We start from the raw sequence: 19,631 nt of genomic DNA on the forward strand, positions 1-19,631 counted from the left end.
ATTTTTGCTTTGCCTTTTTTGTATGCCTCTATACCACGGGAGTCAATACCTTTTGCTAACCTAGGCTAAACACAAGTAATAGGGACTATCTTCCTTACAAAATACTAAAAGTGATCTACACAAGAGTTCTGATTCTAATAATAGCGAAGTAACTTATGTCTTATTCACCCATACACACTTATAATATATATAAAAGGCTGGATTAAAGTTTTTAAGTACAGAGACACTCAAAGGCACTCAAGAAGGAGTTTACCACAATTACAGTAGGAAATTTCAACTCTCTTCTCTTGGTAATTGATGGAACAAGTAGTTGAAAAATCAGTAAGGCTATACAAAACTTGAATAGCACAATCAAGTGACGTCATTTAATTGAAATTTATATAACAAAATGCCCAAGAATGACAGGATGTACATTCCTTTAAAATGCCTTTGGAACATGTACAGAAATGGACTATACAGTGGGCTGTAAATCAAGTCTGGATAAATATAGGAAGACTGAAATGACTGAATATTTAAAAAAACAAAATCATACTTTATAGCCTCCTAGCAAAAAACAACAAATGAATACAATACAAAACAAAACTGCAGACTTAAATGTCTTCACTTATGAATTCTACTGATTATTAAAGAAATATATAAAGCCAATGTCACATAAAATCTTTTAGAAAATATAAAACGAGGGGCACCCAGGTGGCTCATTTGGTTAAGCAGTTGCTGTTGGCTCAAGTCATGACTCCCTGATGCTGGGAGCAAGCCCTGCATCATCATCATCATTGGGCTCTCTGTGAAGTGGGGATCCTGCTTCTTTCTCTCCCTCTGCCTGCTGCTTTACCAACTTGTGTGTGTGTCTCTCTCTGTCAAATAAATAAGTAAATAAATATTTTTTAAAAAGAAAATATAAAATGAAAAAAATAGTTCCCAGAACACTGTACAAAGTCCATATTATCTATCTAGATACTAGCACTAAAAGAATATATGACAATAAAATAAAATTATAGGTGAACATGTCTCACAAATATAGATACAAAAATCCTTAATGAGATATTAGTAGACAAAAAAAAGCATGGGTAAGGGATAGCAAATTATGAATAGATAGAGTTATCCCAGGAAAGAAAAGTTAGGTTGATATTTGAAAAGCCAATCAATGTAATTCTCTAAATTAACAGATAAAAAAATTTTAAAACCCGCACCATATGATCATCTAATAAATAATAATTATTATTAAAGAAAAATAATCCAGTGAAACTCAACACCATTCATTATTTGTGCAAACAAAGAATTGAAGGAACTTTATCAATTAGAGTTTTGTTTGTTTTTCTAAGCCTACTAAAAAACCTACTGGCAACACACATTGATTTCAATCAAAGGTGATGCGATGAGATTCGAAAGAAATTTTCTATACAAGTGACAAGTTATTCACTGTATATAAGGGATGGAGGACCATTTCTTCCCTGTTTATATACAGGAAAGGACAAAAAAGGAGAAAGGAAGACCTTTGATCCTTGGATACAGGATGGAAAGGATCTCGGGTTCTGACCTTAACTTGTGGAATGTCAATAAAATCTCTCTTCACACAATGGAGAGCTGCATGTGCCTGAGTTTTTATCACATAGAAATAGCTCTTGAAGAAAATTCTGTAATGTTTTTCAGTGACAAACAGATGCCTTACAAACTCTCACATGCGCACGCACACACACACACACACACACACACATATAATATATACATGTAAATCTGCTAATGAAGATACTGTCATACACTTCTGCTTCTATCTTTCCTGTATATCACCAATAGGAAGCCTGAGCAAGGGCAAAATATAATAATGTTTGTAAAAGCAAATCACTTTACTCTTCTGGATCTTACTTTTCTCATCTATTAAAATGATGGAGAAGAGCTAAGTGACCTTTAATATACATTAAACTCTGTCATTCCATACTCTTAAATTTGGTATGTTAGTGACCTGTGTATAAAAAAAGAAAATTATGAGAATTCTCTTTTCCATTTGGACACTTTCCTCTGTGTTTGTAGATAAATAACTGTAGATTGTGTTTTCAGAATTCCTTTGTCAGCTGGCTTTCAGTTGAAATATGCCAATGAGAGGAAGCAGTAGCAAAAGATAGAAATCCTAGAGAGAGATAATATACTTTCCCCCAAATTCTCACTCTGTTTGGTGCTATGTATTTGCTAGTGGCTGCCTTTCTTCAGCTCCCACCAGGCAGCTTCTACACCAGTTCCAGTTCCTTTGGGGGAAGGCAATGGCTTTGTTCTGGCTAGTTTCTATAGGTTTCATCATCCCTTTACCCTGGATAAACCTCTGAAAGCAGTACTTTAAAGTTTCTTTGTTGAAAAATCCAGGGGAAATTTCATTTCATGCTGGGATTTTTGAGAAGCCAACAATCCAAATCATTACTCACATCAATGGATAGATCATTCAGACAGAAAAGCAATAAGGAAACATCAGCTTTAAATGGAATGTTGGACCAAATGGACTTAATAGACACGTACAGAACATTTGATCTAAAAGGAGCAGAACACACATTCTTCTCAAACACACATGGAACATTCTCCAAGACAGAGCATATGTTGGGCCACAATGTAGGTCTTAATAAATTAAAGAAGACTGAAATCATATCAAGCATTTTCTGACCACAATAGTATAAGACTAGAAATGAATTAGAAGAAGAAAAGTGAAAAATTCAAAAACATGTGGAGAACAAATGACATGGTAATGAACAATTACTGGGTCAACAAAGAAAACAGAAAAAAAAACATTAATACAAATGAAAATGGAAATACAACATACCAACATTTATGGGATACAGCAAAAGCAGTTTTAAGAGAAAGTTATTGGCAATAAATGCCTACCTCAAGAAATGAGAAAAATCTCAAGTAAACAACATAACTTTACACCTTAAGGAACTAGGAAAGGAACAAATGAAGCCCAAAGTTAGTAGAATGAATAAAATAACAAAGATCAGAACAGAAATAAGTGAAATAGACTAAAAAGATAAAAAATATAAATAAAACAAAGAGCTTGTTCTTTGAAAAGATAAACAAAATTGACAAGCCCAGATAGACTCACCAAGAACAAAAGAGGAATCAAATCAATAAAGTCAGAATGAAAGCGATGTCAGTTGATATGACAGAAATAGAAAGGACCATAAGAGAAAAGTATGAACAACTATAGATCAATAAATTAGACAACCTAGAATAAATGGTAAGTGCCTAGAAACATATAACCTTCCTACACAAAAACAAAGAAATAGAAAATCTGAATAGACCGATTACTAGTAAAGAGATCAAATCAGTAATCAAAAACCTCACAACAAACAAAAATCTAGGACAAGACTGAACCACTGGTGAATTCCACCAAACTTTCAAAGAAGAATTAATACCAATCTTTCTCAAATTCTTCCAAGATATAGAAGAGGAAGGAGCACTTCCAAACTCATTTTATGAGGTCAGCATTACAGAACCAGAGAAGGACACACAAGAAAATGAAATTATAGGCCAATATCCCAAATGAACATAGATACAAAAATCACACAAAATATTGCCAAGCCAAACTGAATAATGCATTAAAAGGATTATGCCCCATGATCAAGTGAGATTTATTTTAAGGATGCAAGGATGATTTAACATCCACAAATCAATCAATTTGATATGCCACATTCACAAAATTAAGGATAAAATTCACATCATCTCAAAAGAGGCAGAAAAATGCATGTGACAAAATTCAACATCCATTTATGATAAATTCTCAACTTTCTCAAAAAAAATACTCAACTACATATAGAGGGAACATACCTCTCAACATTATAAAGACAGTATATGACAAGCCCATAGCTAACATACTCAATGACAAAAAAGCTGAAAACTTTTTTGTTAAGATCAGGAACAAGACAAGGATGTCCAATCTTACCCCTTTTATTCAACAAAGTATTAAGAGTCCTAGTCAGAGCAATTAGGTAGAAAAAGACATAAAGTTCATACAAATTAGAAGGGAACAAGTATAACTATCACTATTTGCAGATGATATTATATACCAGTATTATATATTGAAAACCCAAAAGACCCCACTAAAAATCTGTTAGAACACATAAAGAAATTGAATAAGATTGCAGGATACAAAATGAATATTCAAAAATCTGTTATATTTCTACATACTAACAATGAACTACCAGAAAGAGAAATTAAGAAAACCTTATTTATAGTCATATCAAAAGGAATAAAATACCTAAGAATAAATTCAGCCAAGGAGATGAAAGATCTATACTCAAACAATTATAAGACACTGACGAAAGAAATAAAAGGCAACACAAATGAATGGAAAGATATTCCATGCTCATGGATTAGAAGAACTAATATTGTTAAAATTTCCATACTACCCAAAAGATCTATGGATTCAACAGATCTATAAATTCAATCTATCAAAATTCCAATGATGTGTTTTACAGAAGTAGAACAAGTAATTCTAAAATTTGTATGGAAACAAAAAGAAAAAAATTTTAAAAACCCTGATTAATGAAAGTGATCTTGAGAAAGAACAAAAAGCTGGAAACATCACACTCCCTGATTTCAAACTATATTGAAGAAGACACATGAATCAGTGGAACAAAAGAAACATCCCAGGAATAAAACCAAGCATATATGGTCAATTAATTAGTGACAAAAGAACCAAAAATATCCAGTGGGAAAGGACAGTCTCTTCAATAAATGGTATCAGGAAAACTGGACAGTCACACGTGAAAGATTGAAGCTAGACTACTACCCCCCCCCACACACAAAAGAACTAATTCAAAATGGATTAAAGACTTGAATCCCAGAACTACTATCACGAAATTTCTAGAAGAAAATATAGGCAATTAGGTCCTTGACATCAATCTTGGTGATGATTACTTGGATCTTACTCCAAAAGTCAAAACAACAAAAGCAAAAATAAATAACTAGAACTACATCTAACCAAAAAGCTTCCACATAGCAAAGGGTATCATCATCAAAAGGAAAACTACTGAATGGGAGAAAATATTTGTAAGTCATACAGCTATCTGATAAGGGACTAATTTCAAAAATACATAGAGAATGTATATAATTCAGTAGCAAAAATAAACAAACAATCCACTTTTTTAAATGGGCATAAGATCCCAATAAATGTTTTTCCAAAACAGACATATGGATGTCCAACAGATACATGAAAAATGCTCAACATCACTAATCATCAGGGAAATAAAAATCAAAAGCACAATGCCATATCACTTCACACCTGTTAGAATGGCTATTATCAAACAAAACAAAACAAAAGTAATAAGTGTTGGTGAGGATGTGAAGAAAGAGGAACCCTCGTGCAATGTTGGTAGGGATGTAAACTAGTGAAACGTCTATGGAAAGCAGTCCAGAGGTTTCTCAAAAATTAAAAATAAGCCTACCATGTCATCGGGCAATCCACTTTTGGATATTTATCTGAAGAAAACAAGAACAGTAACTCAAAGAGATACACCTGCATGTTCATTTCGACTTTATTTTCAATAGTCCCAATATAGAAACAACGTAAGTGTTTATATGTAATATATGTACACAATAACATTCTGCCATAAGAAGGAAAGAAATCCTACCATTTGTGACAACAGAGGCAGACCTTGAGGACATTATGCTAAGTGAAATAAATGAGACAGCAAAAGAGAAATACAGCAGGATCTCACTTAAATGTGAAATTTAAAACAAACCAACACTCATACCAAAAACCCAATTCACAGATACAGAGAATAGATGGATTCGGGGTTGCCAGAGGTGGGCAAGGACCAAGTGGATGAAATACTTAACGGGGGTCAAAAGATACAAACTTCCAGCTGAAAATAAACAAGTCCTGGGAAGGTAATGTATAGCATGATGAGGATGGTGAATAATACTGCATTGCATATCTGAAAGTTGATAAGATAGTAAATCTTAAAAGTCCTTGTCACAAGAAAAGAAATCTTTTAACCATGTATGATGGTGGATATTAAGTAACTTACTGTGGTGATCATTTTGATATATATACAAATATCAAATTTAAAATAAATATGACAAGGGGCGCCCGGGTGGCTCAGTGGGTTAAAGCTTCCGCCTTCGGCTCAGGTCAAGATCTCAGGGTCCTGGGATTGAGCCCCACATCAGGCTCTCTGCTCAGCGGGGAGCCTGCTTCCCCTCTCTCTCTCTCTCTCTGCCTGCCTCTCTGCCTACTCGTGATCTCTGTCAGTCAAATAAATAAATAAAATCTTAAAAAAAAAAAAAAAACTCTTAAAATAAATACGACTAGAGTAGAGACCTGGTGGCAAGTTCTTGCATGTTGGGGTTTGCTTTCACTGGAAACCCTTATTCCACCAAATAAAAAAGTTCAAGATAGTTTTCTGGGGGTATGAGGAGACATGTGGAGAGAGACTCCAGTCATCCTTGCCCTGTCTTCTCAGGTGAGTCCCCAGACAGGTGAGGGAGGCTACCCCTAAGCCATCCAGTGTCAGCAAAACTGAGGGAGACCAAAAAATCCCTTAGCCAACTCCAGTACTATCTCCTAGGACTGGGAGAAGATAATAATAATTTGGCACTCTGAGCCAATAAATAAATAAATGCATATATACAAATAAACTTTTAATTTGGAATATAGTCTAAATTATATTTCATATTAGTTTGTCTAGTATTTCAGAAATTCGTACCATTTTAAAGACAAAATGAATCCAAACAATGAACCCTCAATTCCCTAAGAACTAAGAACAACAACAAAAGTTCCATTGAATTGCCTGAACAATATTCATTCCTGCTCCTCAGTTGAAACTCCCAATAATCCATCTCTCAGACTAACACAAAATACTGGCAGAAGTTCACCTGTGAGACCGATGTGCTCCTTGGTTGGTGGCAATAATTAAATGTTTTGATTTAAAAGGCTTCTCACTAGACAATTGACTGGATTATGAAGTGAATGTAGATATACAATATTGAATTTTGGCTCGGTTAGGTATCAGACTCTGTTGAAATTTGAAAGTAATATTTGTTTCCTGTCATTCACAATGGTCTGTGAATTGCATTGAAAGATGGGAAGCCTGAATTTGATTCTTGGATTTGAAAATAACTGTGTGATTAGGGCCAAAATTTTAGCCTCTTGGTGGTTTACCATCCCAAGAATGTATGCATTCACACCTAATTGTTTTCAAAATAGCTTTTAAAAAAAACCCTCTTTGAGAGCTTAGGGGGCCGAGTGAGCCTGTTCTCCACTTCCAGTTTATTTACAAGGGTGAAAATATAATTTTCCAGCAGCTCCCCCTCCCTCAGATTTATCAAGACACTGTAACAACCTTAAAAACACTCCTGATGGTTTTGTGGGCTTGAGAAAGCCACGGGTTTACTTTTACTGAAATAACAGTGCTCTCAATGTTTTTGTCTCTCTTTTTGTTTAATTCCTCTTAAAATAGGTTAAGCAGCCCTGGGAACATAGATCTGCAAGTGATGAGATTTCAACTCCTCAATTTAGCCCTGATTTTGGCACATACCTATCCTTTTGATGACAGGCCCAGAACAATTAATTATTCCTTCAACTGTTCATTCACTTACTCTTTATAATAAATAGTTGTGTTTTTTTTAAGATTTAAAAAAAAAATTTATGTATTTATTTGACAGACAGAGATCACAAGTATACAGGGAGGCAAGCAGAGAGAGAGGAGGAAGCAGGCTCTCCGCGGAGCAGAGAGCCCAATGCGGGGCTCTATCCCAGGACCCTGGGATCACGACCTGAGCCGAAGGCAGAGGCTTCAACCCACTGAGCCACCCAGGTGCCCCGATAAATAGTTGTTTTGAGCTTATGATGTTCTAGATCAAGGTGTGCTTGAGGAAGTTAAAAAAGAGATGGCCGTTGCGACAACAAAGCACTTAAGGACGCAAGAAGTGATAGAGTAAGTGTACTAGGTTTGGTATAACCCAACACACAATATGGGAAGTTTCTCAGGGAGATTACAAGCAAGCAATTGTAGATATTAGAGACGAAGAGAGTGCAATCAAGTGTGTATCACGTCAAGCTTGTGGCGGGCTTTGAGGTGGGTCTACATGAAGGGTTAGGATTGCAAGAGGCTCTGAGGACATAGCAAAATACTTTGGAAACTTCAAGTATTGTGTAGGTGTTAGATAATCACGATTATTGCATAATAATTTTTAAAAGTATTTTCCTACCAAAATGTCATCATTAAAGTAATTATTTTTAAATGTCCTCATGAAATGCTTAGTATTTACAGACATCAGCAAGAAAGAATCAATAGTTTTGACATAGCTGCTCCAGGGGACAGGGAAAATGGTCACCCGCCATTGTCAAGTTATCCTGTGCTCCCAGCTCAAATGTATACATCTGTGGTTCCTAAACTACACCGAGGCACCCAGGGTGTTACAATAAACTCACAGGGATGCTATGGGATATCTTGCATTTTTGAGGGGAACACAAGAATATTCAACAGCTGTCAGACCCCATGCAAACTACTGGTTCGAAGTAGTTCAAGGTTTCAATATGAGATGACACATGACTTTTGATACCATTCATCTTTTTCAAAATGGATTTTTTGGCAATTGCTGTCATAGAAAAACAAGTCCTGCACACAAATCAAGATGGAATGAGAAGTGAGGATGATGGCCAGTCTGATCTAAACTTGAGAAATTGTGCAGTGCCCAACAGGGGACCAATATTCCATTAGAGAGTAATTGAAATCACTGGAGATTTTAATATATTTTTTTGTTCACTTTCTTTTTCAACTGGCTACTGAGTCACCTGTATGTAAATTCTACTGGATAATTGATTCACCTGTATGTAAATTCTACTGGATAATTGGACCTTAGCAGGTTTAGTAAAGTATTTAGGAATTTAGTAAATAACTTGGGAATTTCTTTTGATCTAGGAGATCTGTAAAACCACAAATGGTGGCACACGTTACGAACAGAGAAAATTTGGGGGCCTGTAGCCTGTGGAGCTGACAGGAAGTCCACTCGGGAGTGGCTATATTTATACCCAGGTCTGTTTTGAGGTGAAGCCTCTTTGCTTCTCTTGAGGCAACATTCATCACGGAAACAGTCACTGGGTAGTAGGCCTAATGGCTTAAAGAAGCCTTGAAAATCATTTTTTTTGTTCTTTTTAAAAAATTTCAAATATATCTTGTCAAATCCTTTGTTTCTGCTTCCTAAAACAAGTAAGGAACACTGTGTCCTAATGTATATATATATATTTTATTGCCAAGGCCCCTTACCTGAAAAAAAATAAGAAAGGAAAGGAGAGACATCTTCCAATTTTTCAATATTTCCAGTTTATATTTCTACTCCTGACACTAATGTTTTGAGGTCTGTGGAAAACATGGATGGGGGCCTCCATCCCAGGTATCTAAATGTTTAACAGTTATAAATCAAACTATCAAAACTATTAAATGAAATATGTTGTATCCTCTAACCATGAAAAATAATGCCTCCATAGTGACTGGGGAGGTCTTGACCTAAACTCTTAAGAGTCCTAAGGGATATGGCAGTGTTAGGAGAGCCAGCTAATAGCTAAATTTCTCTTCCCACCATGCTGTTGTCCTACACTTACTGCACTACATGTGGTCTCCTACATGGTGAGGGACTTTGCAAATAAATACAGACCCCCACCTGGCACATCCCCTCCCAAACAGACACCCTTGGCCAACCCTCAGACCTTGGCATATACATCACAGGATCAAATACCTTCAGATGACAGATCCAGGAGGGATTATTATACAGGCTGTGGAAGAGCCTGTGGGGCTCTGGGCAGGTTCCTAGGTATCCATGGTGTAGTCTAGAAGGGAGGAAAGAAAGACTATTGGTGGAGCCCTACATATTCATTGTCCCATGGTGATGAGCTGGAGTGGGTCCCCCTAAAGCTAGGAATCAAGGCAGGTGCCTCTAGTGCCAAGTCTAAGGATGAGACTAAAATCTGCATATTTCCCGGTCCTCTTTAGGATTTAAAAAAATTTGTTCCCAGACACAAACCCCTTTCTTCCTAATCACTTCCTGTCAAAAGAATGAGTGCTCTTGGTTGCGTGGGTTTTCATTTTTTACATGCAGAAAACACAAAATAAACTTGGCAACAGGCAGAACTTGCCATTCTGTTCTTGTGATATTTCTGGCATCACTTGGGCGGAAGATGTGTGCCAGATCAGCATGCTAGTCAGAATGCCTCAACCACAGGGCAGCTCACCATCTCTACCTTCCCAGATGCTCTCAGGCTTCCCTGTGGTTCTGGATATGGGCAAAGATCAAGAAAATCCCTTGACCCCCGGGGGACAACATGAACCAGAGCATTCCCATCTATAAATGAAAGTTCCAGGTTTGTGGCTTTGAGCAGTGTCCTCTTTGATTTCTTTATTTAGTCACCCAGTAGGACATTTAGTGATGCCTCACGTGAGCCTGCTACATAGCTAAGCATCATGTGTCAGCCATCATCTAAAATCCCTCATGAGGGTTCCTGTAACTGTATGTAAGCATTACTTATCCTGTTACAAGTAACTTTCCAGTAATAATAATCATTGTGAATTATTGTATAATGATACTATTTCATAATGATACTATTTCATACTTTTTATGGTTTAGAGGTGTCCAAATGAATGTTTTAGTTTCTTTAGCCCCAGTTACATTTTATGTTATAAAGAGATGTCAATTTTCTACCTACAGCTAGGAAGGTCACGTCGTATTAATATCTCTTGGCCAAAAAAGCAATAAACAGTCTATTATATCATGGATTTTGCATGTTTACTGATGACTCTCCTTTTTTACATATTTGTTTTGGTTTTTGGTATAGTTTTAGAACAAGGGATTAGAAAGTATAAAGAAGCAATAGCCATATCAAGTACCTTCTAATCTATTTTGCAAAATGTTTAGGAAAAGGAGGGTGTTTCAAATGGAGACTAAAACAAGATGAATCAAATAGCAAGACCGGGTCTATGTGCCTGGACATGGCCAACCCTGATTGGCTGACATAGACCTGAGTCTCTTCGTTAAACATAAATCTAAGGCAGTGATGAGCATTAAGCTGGACCCTAACATCAGCTCACTATTCAGAACGATGTAAGTTTGACCATATATTCTCCTATAATAGAAAGCATGCTGAGAATCCAGCCCTCTTTCAGCTTAGCCCCTTCCTCTGCCTAGCCCCGCTTCTGCAACTCCCCTGTGCATGTTAATGACAAAGATACTCCACTGATAAGCCCCCAGTTCTCTAGAAACAAGGGTTCCATGCCCAAGAGAAAACACTTGTGCTCTGGCTTCTCTTTTCAGAAAGTGATGCTATCTTAGTCTGCTCAGTCTGCTATAAGAAAATACTGGAACTGAGTGATTTTCTTTAAAGATTTTATTTATTTGAGATAGAGCAAGAGAGCACAAGCAGGGGGAGGGGCAGAGGGAGAAGGAGAAGCAGGGTCTCCAATGAGCAGGAAGCTGGATGTGGGGCTCAATCCCAGAACCCTAGGATCACGACCTGAATGGAAGGCAGATACTTAACCAACTGAGCAGCCCAGGAGCCCCTGGAACTGAGTGATTAAACAACAGGCATTTATTTCTCACTGTACGAAATGCTGAAGCCTTGAACCAGGGTACCAGCATTCTGATCCTGGTGCGTGCTTTTTTCTGGCCTGACAGGTAGCTGCCTTCCTACTGTGTCCTCATATGGCCTTCCCCCAGGTTTGTGTACCCGGGAGAGAGAGGAAGCTGGCTCTCTGAGGTCTCTCCTGATAGTCATTAATCCCATCATGAGGGCCACAGCCTCACAACATCATCTAACCCTAACTGTCTCCCAAAGGCTTCACCTCCAAATACCATCACATTGAGGACTAAAGCTTTGACATATGAATTTGCTGGGAACACACAAATATTCACTTCATAACAGTCTGTGACTTCCTAATGCTTCACACAGTTAAGCTCCCCTCACCAAGGTTTAGAAAGGGAAGCATTACAGGCAGTGGTTAAAAATTATAGCTCTGGAGTTCTGGGACAGCGTGTGTGTATCTCTGTGTGTGTGCATACATGTGCGCGCACTCGTGCATGTTTCTACTCCTGAGTCCACTGTGTCTGAGTGTCAATAACCTTGTGCAAGTTACTTAACTCTCTGAGCCCAATTTCTTTGTCAGTAAAATGAGGATGGTAACAACAGCATCTGCTATAAAAGATTACTGTGAAGATGGAAATCAAGTAGGCATCTGGACTGGAGCAGAGTAAAAAAAAAATGAATGAATGAATGAATGAATATGACTTTCATATGCTTCTGTATTTACATTTTAAGGCCTGCATTGAAATTTGTCTACCATGTCTCTCCCACCCCAATGCGAACATTCTGGGCAGGGTGTTTAGACGGCTCTATGTCCCCATGGACTGGGACCATGCCTGACACAGAGCAAGCGCTCAGCAACTGTTTGTAGAACTGATTCCAGAAGGCCTGGGGAAACTTAGCAGGAGTGAAAGCTATGAATGGATTTTAGGATTTTGCTGAATGTGTAACTCAATATGTGGTTAATCATAATAGGCCATTCCTTACAAATGACTGAAATATATATTTTTGCTCATTGATTTCCATAAGCTAACACTTATTCATAACCCATTTACATTATAGGTCTATTTTGTTGGTGTGCAAACATTTAAAAATCTGGGCGTCCTAGAGAACAATGTTGTTCCAACATGGGCAAAGTGCAGCAAACTTGCTGTGTCTCCTACAACACAAATCATGAAAACTAATTGGTAAGTAAATCACGAAGTTCTCCAAGGGCTTATTACAGCAATCATAGCTCAAATGGTAACACCAGGATTTCGAAATATGATTTGTCATGAGGCCCCCTTCCCACACCCACCTCCACCCTCCACTGTCTGTTGTTCTACCTTCTGGCCTGAAACTTTCCAAGTGTTCATTTCACTGTCAGACATTCTCATGACTTGTATTTCATCATCTTTATATTTGTTGCATTTTTTTTATTGTTTAACACACTTGTATTCTATTTGCCATAGTCTCTTGATGACAGCCTATAGCTAATAGGTACTATAATTGTGATTAGCTATAAGTAGGCCTCAGGGAGCTTTATGCCATGCTTTGAATAAATATGCAACAAAATCAATTTAGGCATGTTTAAGCTGACATTTGAGTATTTGTCATTTGTAAAGATGACAAAAGTCACACAAAATTCCTAGACCCACAGTTAACATTTTGATATGCACCTTCTAGATGTTGTAGGTAAAATATCTTTGTGAACACCAGGAGCAATCCTGGCTTATGTAAACAAAACCCAGGACTTCAGAGACAGGTGCCAGAATCTTTCAGAGAATCAAAGGAAACATTGAGCTGCCAGGCTTTGAGAAGTGGGCATCCACAGAACTCGAGTCCTGGAAACCAGAGAATATGGAACCTCTAGGGGCCACCGTGAATGTGGCTCAATTCCAACGACTGCCAGGCTCCGGGTTGGCTTTCATTTTCAGTTTGTGGGACAGAGAGTTTGATCTGCCAGCGTGGGCCAGATGCTCTTGCCTGGATGAATAAATTCAGGCCAGGAGGGCAAAGTGATTCATAGTCCTGGAGAGGAGAAGTGCAGTGTCAGGGTCACGGACCCACTGCTGGGGCAAGTGGATCAAGAGTGCCAGCAGGGTGATCTGTTTGGAACCTGTCCCCACTCAGAACTGTAAGGTAAAGTGGAGGATGGAAAACCCAAGGCCTGTTCCCAAATAAAACAAAGAATGCTGGGCATTTAAGAAGAAATATCCAGTACCCACACTTGGACATGCCTATATAATTCTTTTTTTTTATTTTCAGCATAACAATATTCTTTGTTTTTGCACCACACCCAGTGCTCCATGCAATCCGTGCCCTCTCTAATGCCCACCACCTGGTTCCCCCAACCTCCCACCCCCTGCCGCTTCAAACCTCTCAGATTGTTTTTCAGAGTCCATAGTCTCTCATGGTTCACCTCCCCTTCCAATTTCCCCCAACTCCCTTCTCCTCTCTAACTCCCCTTGTCCTATATAATTCTGTTTTAAAAGATTTTATTTATTTATTTGAGAGAGAGAGAGAGAGAGAGCACAAGTGGAGAAGAGGGGCAGAGGGAGAGGGAGAAGCAGACTCCTCACTGAACAAGGAGCCCAGTGTGGGACTCAAGTCCCAAGACCCTGGGATCATGAACCAAGCTGAAGGCAGACACTTCACTGACTGAGCCACTCAGGCATCCCAAATTCTGAAGATGTATTTATATTTTTTATAATGAAAGCATTACACACAAGGAAACTGCCCTCTCTCACTGGGTATTATAATGTGAACACATTTCCATTTATAACCAAGGGATTAAAAGTATGGACTGTGGAGCTGGACTCTCTGGATTAAAATCCAGGCCCTGCCATTTAAAAGCTTGGGCAAGGTAGTTAACCTCTCTGGGCCTTAGCTTCCTCATCTGTAAAATAGGGATATCTCTCTCATGGAAAAGTTGTAAAGATTAAATGGATTAATATGTGCGAAGTGCTTGGAATAAGATCTGGCATACTCTAAGTGCTCCAAACAGTCAGCTGTCTTAGTGAACCCTCTGGTACATACGTACATACATCCTTAGACACTTTTTTGGGTAATTTTTAAAAGCAAATACTTAGAAGTAGAGTTGCTAGGTCAAAGGCTGAAAATACTTTTAAGACTTTCATAGACAACAAATGTCAGATTGTGGCTCTCCTTTGCTAAAAAATGGCCCAGTGACTTTTGATGTCACTCAGGGGGGATAAAAAAGGAATGTTCTCATCTTTTTGATTCTCTGTACAACCTGGTTGCTGATTATCTCTGTGACATTACATTACCTCTTCCCCTTCCTCCCTCATTTCCTGACCTTCCTTGAGAGAATTCCTCCCCTTTCTCCCCAGAGCTCATGCCCTTTCCTCTTTCTGGAACATTCCTCCCCCAGAATCCCACAGGGCTTGCTATTCACATATTGGCTCTGAAGTAGCTGTTGTGAATTCCTCACTCAACCTAACTAGAATGGCAAACTCCACACTTTATGCCCCTCCCCATGCTTGTTTTTCATCTTAGTTCTTGTCACTAACATCTCTGATGTCCATACGATAAATTCATTATCATATTTACTCCCTGTGTCTTTCTAGAATGAAATGGTGATTGAATATATTTGCCAAGTACCCCTTCAGGAAAACTGCACCCATTTACTCATTTATATTCCAGCAATGTACGCATATTAATCTCTACACTATATATATTACCAATATTTAAAATCTTTGCCAGTCTTACAGGCAAATACCTCTAATTGTTTTTGCTACAGCATTTTTGACATCAGTCCTCTAGTTCCTGCGGGATGCTGCCAGCCACAGAGAGCTCTTTGCATCCATTAAGGGACAACTCCCATAGCTGGCATGCCAGTTCTCCCTTATATTGAACCAAAATCAGTCTGTTGAACTTTTCTATGAAATCCCCTTTAAAGCCAACCTGTTCTTCTGCCACTCTTGCATCAAAACTCATGCAGGGATGGGACCATTCACTGAGGACCCTGAACGATACAGGTTTGACCTCTGTAGGTTCACTTACACATGGATGAAAAAGAAAAAAAAAAAAAGTAGTGTACATGTATTTTCTCTTCCTTATGATTTTAACATCATTTCCTTCTCCCTCACTTACTTTATTAAAAGAATACACTATATAGTATATATAGTGTACAAAAATATGTGTTAACTGTTTATGTTATCGGTGAGGCTTCTGGTCAACAGGAGACTGTTAGCAGTTTAGTTCTCAGGGAGTCGGAAAGGATTTCCAGCTGTGTGGGGGCTGGTGCCCCTAACCCCTGCATTGTTCAAGGGTCAACTGTGGTTAATTGGTTTTATTGTGTTACAGAGGAATGGGTGAACAGTAAGTAGTAGGTGGGGTTTTAGAACTTCAGAGCTCAGACCATAAAGTGTTGTACTTCTGACGGGGATGGGGAGGGGGGCATGGTGTGGGGTGGTGAGGGGGCACGTTGTGATGAGGCTGATTCTGGTCGTGCTACAACTCAATGGCTGGCAGAGGCGACTGTCACTGCTAGAGTTCGAGAGTCAGCGGAGCATGTGAAACAGCAGCAACCCTGCCCGACTCCTGACAGAGAACATGCAAGAGAGCAAACTGGCTTAGAACAGGATTTCATGGTAGGAATCTGAAAAACTAACAGGGAAGTCCATTGTCAGCTCCTTCCAGCTTCAAATTTCCCTCTAGTGCCATCTAGTGGCAGGACTTAACCTGAAGCCCAGCAGCAAGGGTTTCTGGGAAAGAGCATCACAAAGAAGAGTAGAGAAGGGCCAGTTTGGCACTGAGAGATAACACCTACTATCCCTCCTTCTTTATTTAAAAAATTTCCAGAATTAATAAACTAACCCTGTCATTTTCATTATCATTATAGAGTCATGACAGATTGTGAACCTTAGGATACAAAACAAAGCAAATCCAACCAAAGTTAATTTTGCTCTTAATTCTCCAGTCATAAGGCTCAGGGGTTACTTTCAAATGCACAAGATAACCCACATAGAAGGTATTAAGGTGGAGGAAGCTCTGGGGCTGCAAGCAAGTAATCCACTCTGGAATCTCCTTCTTGTAATAGCACCTGTTTCCTTTTGCAGATCAGCTAGGGGAGGAGATAGCTGACAGGCTCAGATGCGTTGAAATAATTTGAAAGTAATCACAGATAGACTTTTAAGCCCTAAAAAACAAGCCTTCCTCTCTTAACATATGCTAGCTTGACAGCTTTACTCTTTAGCATAGTTTCTTTCTTAAGACACACACACACACACACACACACACACACACACACACACTGCTACAAGTACAAGAGAGAATATTTGATGTTATTGCATTAGCCTGGTGGTGTGGCTGTCTTCATAAATGTTTTAGAATGGAGGGAGGACACCAAAAGCTCACCTTGTAGAGCCTTGATCTTAGAAATGATTTAACATTGATCTAGAGCCAGTTACTGTCAGTGGTATTTCCTTTGAGGCCTTAGTTTTTCGATCCATCACTAGAGAAAATCTTTTTTCTAGTCAAGTCCTTTGAGAACCTGGGAGAGAGTAGAATGAGCTCAAAGGGTTCTTCATCAATGTGTGTTTAAAATATTCCAGCTGACAAGTGGTGGCGATAAAGCCTGCTTTAGTCACCCTGGTGCCTGTCAATTCCTTCTCCATTTTTGGTGCATAATCAAAAGAGCTTAATGCGAAGTGATGGAAAGCATTCTTCCTGCATTACCACCATCTGTTTCCTTGGCATCCACTACAGACAGCTGTGTTGCCAGCTTTCGAGCTGTTTATTGGTATGTCACATGGAGAAGTTATTGATGGACTGACTGAATCTCCTGGAAACTGGGCATTTTTTGTTTCTTTCTGAAGTGCTTATTCAATATCTTGTAACTCTTACAAGAGACTCAGCAGGCATTTATTCTATGACTCGACTGACCCCTGGCAATAGGGCAGTTTCATATTTGTGAATGGGAATCTTGAAGACAAATTACACATGTGTCAACTCTCAAGCAAGTTATTAATGGAACTACAAAAGGAACATAAGAAGGAAAATGAAAAGGTTCAATGGAAGGAAAGATCACCCTGTGCATACAGACTGAGAAGATCTGTGTGCAAGTGTGCAGCAATGGAGACAGAGAGATATAATTTAAATTTCTATTATCTAGGAGTTTGTGATAAAAGAAGGATGCTGAGATTATAGGTCCTGCTATTTAAGGTTGGAAAGAAGAATAAATACAGAATAACAAGTAAAGAATAAAGTGGAGTGTCTCTGCACAATGGTAATAAGCCCAAGATTTCTGTTATCTTAAATATCTTTTAAAAGAAGCTGAATTCCAAATGATGCATATATATATATATCACATATGTATGTGTGTGTGTATATATATATCTAATTAGATCTGAGAAATCCAAGCTCTTTGGGCAAATCTCTAATCTCAAATGTCAACATCGAGAAGGTCCGAAAGCTTTTTCACAAAAGGTCCTTCAAATTCACTGTAACAGGCAGACTATCAAACCAAATACCACACAGATTAGTATTTCCTATGTGATTGAATCCTTTGCTAAGTGAAGCCCTGTTGCCAAATACTGCTGAAAATATAGAGATTGGGTAAATAAGTAAGTTTCCAGTCATCAAAGAGTTTATAATTAAAGATGTTCAGATATAAAGATTTACCTATACATCATACATAAACATATACACATATATGTATATTTGCTATTAAATACTATTATAAAAACAAACACTACATAAAAGGGCACCAATGAAATAAAAATGATCTGGGGAGGCTTTATAACTATGGTTCATAGAAGGTGGCTACTATCCCCAATTGGAGGGATGGAGAAATGCTTCTTAGAAGAGGTATCAATGGAGCTGCATCTCAGTGAACTGGATGAGCTTGACTGCATTCAGATGAAGGAGTATTTCGTCCGCAAAGGACTATGAGTGAAGCATGAAGTCAGGGTACCTGGATTTATGTCTAGAAGAGTAAAATATCGTGCTGCCTAGAACTTGGAGCATTATGAGGGGAAGTAGTGGTGTAGACAAGAAAATGCCACTTTGATATCATTTCATGAAGGATTTTTGAATAGCATCCTAGAGTTTAGAGCTTAAAGCTTTTCAGTAAGAGAGTGATGCAATCAGATCGGCAAGATAAATTGAAAAAAAGACTAGATTCAGGAAGACCAGTGTAGGACAATAATGAGTGTCTCTGATTAAAAACTGTTACAGCTAGAAAGGACTCAGGAATCCTTATTAGTGCATCTGGTTTGTTTGTTCATTTGTTTCACAAATTGAAAAACTATAGTCTGGCTGAGGAGGGTGATTCATTCAAGTTCAATGATCTAATAATGATAGAGCAGGACTAGAACACAATTTGTGGTTTTAATTCCAAAAAGGAGATATAAAGGGTTTAACTTTTAAAATGTGGACATGGGTAGAAAAATCCTTGTGACAAAAGTAATTGGCCTTGTAGACTGAGAATGGGAAGGAGAGAAAGGTAAGTTCAAATGGACTCAGGCATGTGAGTTTTCCACATGCCTCCTTCGTCTTCAAAGACATCTTGTTAACTTAAAATGACTTCCTGATGGAATTTCAGGCAGTGTTTTGGAGAGATTAAAAAATAGATGGTAGCTAGAGTTTAAGCCAGGTGTAAATAGTGACCTCATTACACTGTCCTCTACTCCTAGGAAAGCAAGTTCTTACATCTGACCAAAGAAAACACACAGGATCAGTCATCCTGGGTGAAAATTACCAAGCCACATCATTTTTCCTCTTTTCTGAATTCTCAGAGATTTACCCTGCTGTCTTTGCCTCAGCATCCTCTTCAGCAATCAGGAAGTTATCAGGGGAAAAAATTAAATCAGTTACAATTCAATTCTCATGCAAAAAGAATAACAACCAATCAGCTCGTTGCAACATTCAGCATACCCTACATAGCAAGAGGACCATCAAGTTCCCAGCTACTCTATATTCAGCCTTCCTTCTTCCAGCAATCATTTCTATAATTAGTACTGGCATATTGTGCCTAATTAGTTATTTCTGTGGCATATGGGCATAAAATGTATGTGTTCCTTAGTCACCCCATTTTACTGTTAAATTGCCTGTAGAGATTTTTCAAAAAATG

The sequence above is a fragment of the Lontra canadensis genome, unplaced genomic scaffold (genome assembly GCF_010015895.1).
Source record: "Lontra canadensis isolate GAN:19392208 unplaced genomic scaffold, GSC_riverotter_1.0 scaffold57, whole genome shotgun sequence".
Classification (NCBI taxonomy): domain Eukaryota; kingdom Metazoa; phylum Chordata; class Mammalia; order Carnivora; family Mustelidae; genus Lontra; species Lontra canadensis.